Genomic DNA, 6,350 nt, shown 5'->3' on the forward strand with positions numbered 1-6,350 from the left:
CTTTTCGCCGAGGGATCGGGTTAAGGGTAGGCTAAGAAAGTCGCATAACAATTAATTAATCAAACTAATAATTCAAGAGGAATAGATAAGAGAGAGCGGATTAGATGAAATTGTAAATCCCCAACAACTCCATTCATCCATTGTTTTCTTTTGTCAATTGAATCAATCTCTTTTGCATGTTAATATTTTTGTTCTCAAATCAATTTATTAATTTTTATTTTCAAGTCTTATTATTTTAATTCACGTGAACGAGAAAGCCTTTCGAGTCTCTTGGAAAGAACCATATTGGGTTACTCCAATTATATTACTTGAACGATTTGGTACGCTTGCCAATCCGTCAACATGGGTGCGCTATGCGAATTTCATTTTCTGGTTGCACTTCAATTGTTGCGATTCGCTCAGTGCACAGAGCCTTGGTGCGCTATGCGAACTTTCAATTTGCACTCTTTTAACTGGTGATATTCACTTAGCGCACAAATACTGGTACGCTGTGCGATTTTCTTCTACTGGCTCTGCGAATTTGCTTGCGCTCTGCGATAATTGGCTGACAGCTTCCACTTTATACATCTTTTCCTGAACAATAATTTACGTAACAATCTACTTCCTATTACAACTTTTCACTGAGTAAAAACATGAATAATTACAATATTGAGATAATTTATAAGTGTAAAAACATTTGTTTTTCACACTTATTAGAGACCCCCTTCACTTTTGCTATCAAAACGTTGTGTTTCACTTACTCAGGAAAAAAGGCTTTAGCCCATTCATTTCAACAGCGCTAGCCCATTTCTTGTCATGGCTCAATCTTATCAGCAGCTTTAGAACACCAAAACGCACAGTTCATTAAACTCTAGCAGGCTTCAACTCATCAATAGCCCAATAGCTTGGCAGCAGCGGTCCAATTCAATAGTGGCCTAATTCTTGCTTTACCTCAATGCATTATGAAACTGCGTTTCATTAATCCTCCAAAAAAACTTCAACCCATCTCAACAAAAAGAAAAGAAATTAGGAAAAAAATAACAACAAAATTTTTTTATTTTGTTATAAAAAAATTCTATTTATTTAAAACTATTATTTATCATTTAAAAACACAAAATTAACACTATTTTAACAAAAATCTAAAATTAAAGAAAAAATACTAAACTAACCTAATTCTACAAAATTAGAAACTAAAAATACTTTCTAAACACACAAAAATAGGAAAAAATATGGAGACTTATCACCCTTCCCTGCTTTTATTTTATCACTCAACCTAAAGCAAGAAATTTATAGTATCGTTCTTGGTGCGTATCTGACACATCCTCTGGTTTGTAAATCGAACACTGTTGGTGGCACAGAGCTCGTTCTAGTTGTAAATCCAACACTGTCTGGTGGTGGCACAAAGGGCATAGCACGAGCACCACAAAGTTGTTAGGCAAACGCATAACGAAGTAAAGAAGCAAAATACGAAACAATAAAACCTCATTTAACCATAAGGGTAACACTGTAATTTCAATTTTTTAGCGGGTACAGATAATGTAATACTCGAACCCAGCCCGTTTATAAAAAGTTATTAAAATATCCAATACCTGCAACCCGCCGATAGTAAATACCCGCGGGTACCAACTATCTGTCACGGATTTTATCCGCGGATATTCGCGGGCACAGACTTTTTTGCCATCCGTAGTGAGAACCCTCATGTTAGGGATGGGTGAGAACAAAAGAGGTAGAGGAGCTCTAGGCCTTAAGGGATGCTTAACTAGAACATTGAAGACTAGTGCACGTGCGAAGAGGCTAATTGGTGGAAATTTAAGAGGTTGATCGAAGGGCTAAAAGCATGGCTTGTGAGTAGAGCAAACAGAGACCGTTGGATCAAGAAGGAGTGTCGAAGGTTTCCCATTCCTCCTTCCCTTTTTCTTTCCTTGTGTTCTTGTAGAGAGGTTCAACATACACACATAGATCTCCACACTAGTAAGATATTGTCCGCTTTGGGCCAAGTCCTCACAGATTTGCTTTTGGTACCACTCTAAAAGGCCTTTTACCAATGGAGGTATCTTATGTGTATATAAACACATGTTCATCTCTTATCTTTTCTGATGTGAGACTTTGTTTGTACCCAACATCCTCCCTCAAACAAAGGACTATGGTTCTCCACCTCCACATCCTCAAGTACATTATGGTCATCACTTCTCTTTCACAATCCATGGTTAAATATTGAGCATTTCTTGCTCTCCATCTCTCATGATCTATCATTATGGTTCTCCACCTCCACATCCTCGAGTACACTATGGTCATCACTTCTCTTTCACAATCCATGGTCAAACACTGAGCATTTCTTGCTCTCGATCTCTCATGATCTATCTGCTATCTGCCACCTGCCAAGGCTTCACCTTATCATGGAGGGTCGTACTCGTTTGAGTCTGGTGACCAGACCTGAACCAGGGTCTGATACCATTTGTAGAGAGGTTCAACATACACATATAGATCTCCACACTCGTAAGATATTGTCCGCTTTGGGCAAAGTCCTCACGGATTTGCTTTTGGTACCACTCCAAAAGGCCTCTTACCGATGGAGGTATCTTATGTGTATATAAACGTATGTCCATCTCTTATCTTATCTGATGTGGGACTTTGTTTGTACCCAACAATTCTTACCCTATATAAGAGGGTTGTAAATAGATTTCTAGGTGTGTCGTAATGAAGGATGACAGACTCCACGAGAGAGACGAGAGATCTGAGTTCGCTAGGTTTAGGGTTTATGCGTTTTTCGTAGGGAAGATTTTGGATTCTTTGGTTGTTGATCGTGGCTCACGGTGGTGATAGTCCTTGATTGTCTCGATTGCGCTTTTCTCGATGATTTTTCCTTGTAATTTCAATTGCCTTTCACCAAATTTCAATTTTAATGCGTTTGTTCTATTTCTGGTTTATCATTTCAGTTTTGTTTTATACTCAATGCAATTTCTATGCATTCTTTTGGTTTAATTGTGAATTTTAGATTGTTGAATGTTTTGGATACTGTTAATTGGAGTTTGTTCTGAATTTTAATGTTTGATAAATTGGTTTTTTACATTCTACGCTTTCTGATTGATATTGTTTTGTTTTAGTGTTTAGATTTTCATTCTAAAGTCATTTTCGTTCATACATAGGTCATATGCTTTGGTATTTCATTTTGTTCACTCTTAGGTGATTTTTTAGGTTTAATTATGTTAAGATTAACATTTCATCCCTAGATTTGGTTAAATGTCATAAGTTTAATTTGAATCTGCTCTATTTTGATGAATAAGTGAATGTTACTCACTTTAGGTTCTAAATTGGAACTAAAAACCCCAAAGTGGGCATATTTTGTACATATGTATTCTTGGATGGTAACTAATCACTTGTTACACTACTCTTTGCAAGTTTAATTCAAATTTGTGATGTTTAATCAATGATTCTGTTGTGCTCATTAGTTTATGTGTTTTTGTTAAATTGATTTCAGTCTTAAAGGGTACTTCCATGTTTCGTTTTATGTTATATTATGGAAAATGTTTCTTTGACAACGGGAATTTGACAAGCTGGCTTGGTCTCATTGGTTGTCTTAATTTAATTTTTAAAATAGATATAATTTAAGTTGGAGGGTATTATTGGAAGAATTTAGGACAGTGAAACCTGTTGGCGCTTTAGGATCTATTCTCTATTCTCCCCTTCAGTGCTCTCTCTCCATTCTTCCCTTCAGTGCTCTCTCTCAAAAACCGCCGTATGCTCTCTCCGAAAATCTCTCTCAAAAAACGTTGAGTGCTCTCTATCAAAAACAAAGCCATTGCACGCAAGCTCTATCGAAGTCCCCTTTTCTTTGTGGTTGGGTCGACGTTTCTCTATCCGCCATTGTTGAGGGTGAGGGGAAGTTTGGCTTTGTGCAACCGTTGGAGTGTTTTGTCGAAAGAGAGGTTTTTTCGATATCTTTATTGTGCGTTTAGTTGTTGTGTTCGCTGCCTTTATTTTGCGTTTATTTTGCCTGAAGGTGTTGGGTGCGGTGGTGAAGAACTGTGAAAGGATAGGTTTTTTTGCTGTTCAGTATATGTCCATCGTTTATTGGTTTATAATCGAAAGGTAAAACGTATTCCCACACTTTCTAGATAGTTTTTTTGTTGTATTCACGAGTACTTGAATGTCCTCTGTCATTGGTTATCGTATTTTACGTTCGGATTAGCTTAAGGTTTTAGTGGAAAAAAAAATCTCTCTCTCCCTTTTTGTACAGAATTGTTTTTGGAATGGAACCTTCCGTTGGCAATAAGTTTCGGCTTGGTCGTAAGATCGGTAGCGGATCGTTTGGAGATATCTATTTAGGTTGCTTTAATTTACTTTCTAATTATTAAATTTTTTATTTATTGTTTATAATTTTATGTGTTGTTGATGATGATGGTGATGATGCTGGACGATAAAGGTTTTTCATTTTATTTTATTTTGTAGGTACTAACATTCAAAATAATGAAGAGGTTGTAGTTCTTGTAAGTGCTTTCAACTAATTGAGTTTTAGATTATATAGGACTTTGAATTTGAGTGATTTTATATTTAAAATATGAAGGAGAGGACAATTTGTAAGTTTTATAGCCATGAGTTGTGTGAAACTGGTTTCGAAAAGGGGTTTCATGTTGAACTTACTATTATATAACATCATTCCTGATATGTTCTCTACATGAATTGTGTTGGTAATTTTGGACTCTGTTTTTCTTTGGTAATTCTAGTGTTTTTATTGCTCAGCTTATTATCTTTTTTCTCTTACCCCTTCACATGTTCCTGTTCTTTGCTCTTCTGCTCTTTTTGATTAGGAAAATGTCAAGACAAAGCATCTTCAGTTGCTATACGAATTCAAGTAATTAGGTAATGAAGGATCGCATATGTACAAGTAAATTATACAGAAAAAGGTTTACTAGGCGACATCCTTCTTCCATGATTTAGTTTTGTCACTGTTAAAGATGAATTCATATGTAGTTTTTAAAAGTCCTATTATTAATTAATATAACATTCTTTATTATTTATATTAATTTTATTNTGGAATTGTTTCTGGTTTTTTACTTTTTGCTATAAAAAAATTAAAAGAAAAACTACTACAGGTGATTTGGTTGTGGCATTTGGCCTTATGGTTGAATCATATGGATGCTTGATGAGAGGGGTACTTATCGTTTTCACATATCAGTTGTGGAACAGAAGAATATATAGTTGTTTGTTATAAAGAATAGAATTATGGGTTGCTAGTTTTGACCCTTTATATGGTTTTATTCTAATNATTCATGGCTGAATCAATCATTTAGACACCTTTTGCTATATGAACCTCAGTTGCTATATGAATCTTAGTTGCTAACAATAATTACTTGATAGATATGGTCTTCAATNAGAAATGACCAAAATCTTAATATATAAAAAAAATGTTTAAAATAACTAACTCTGATGCATCTTACAGGGAATGGTAATCGGCCTACTTTTCTTGCTAGGGTGTTGGAAGCTCTTACCCAAAAGTTCAAATTGCATGAAGATTTTTTCTTACAGCTTATGAAAATTTGGACATATCTTCCTTTGTCATTTGACATGATGTAGTCTATATATACTCTGTAGTATTCATTCAAGTTTCTTAAGTTTGTTGGATGTGTGAGATGTGTAGTTACACTTTATCATGTTTCTTATTGATCAAAGCATAACTGGTTTATGTTGTGGACAGGTGATGGTGAAGAATGTCACAAGATTGTTTTCAACCAAGCCAATAGTAACAATAAATGGAAAGTTTTCAGGGCCCACCATCTATGCTAGGGAAGATGACATTGTTTTAGTGAAGGTGATTAACTATGTGAAATACAATGTTAGCACAAATGAAGTTGATCGTTATGGATGAAGTTGAAGATTTAGATGTAATAACACATTCTAAAGATGGATGAAGCTGAAGATTTTGGATGGAATAACACATTAAAGAGTTCAAATATGATGATTATAATATTTTTCCTTCTTTTTTCAATCTTATGTATTTTTTTATATTTACATTGTAATTGTTAATGAATGTACTTTATCTTAAATCATCAATAAAATTAAATTTGGTTCATTTTTGTCTATTTTACACATTTATATATTTTATTTCTTTCTTATTATAAAAACCGATTTAATTAAATTAAGAAATTACAAATGTAGGTGGATACTTACAAAAAAAAAAGAGATTTCAAATCTCTACAAAATAATAATCACTAATAGAAGAGGTTAAAATCCTCCACAAAAAAACCTCTGCAGTATAAATTACTGGTTGTTTTTGAAGACCAACAACTGCTTAGGGGTTTGTTAGGGTATTTCATCCAAGTGCTTGTGTGAGGAAAAGGGACTTTGTGACTTATGTGCCCGTGTAATCGATT

The sequence above is a fragment of the Vigna radiata genome, chromosome 7 (assembly GCF_000741045.1).
Source record: "Vigna radiata var. radiata cultivar VC1973A chromosome 7, Vradiata_ver6, whole genome shotgun sequence".
Lineage (NCBI taxonomy): Eukaryota > Viridiplantae > Streptophyta > Magnoliopsida > Fabales > Fabaceae > Vigna > Vigna radiata.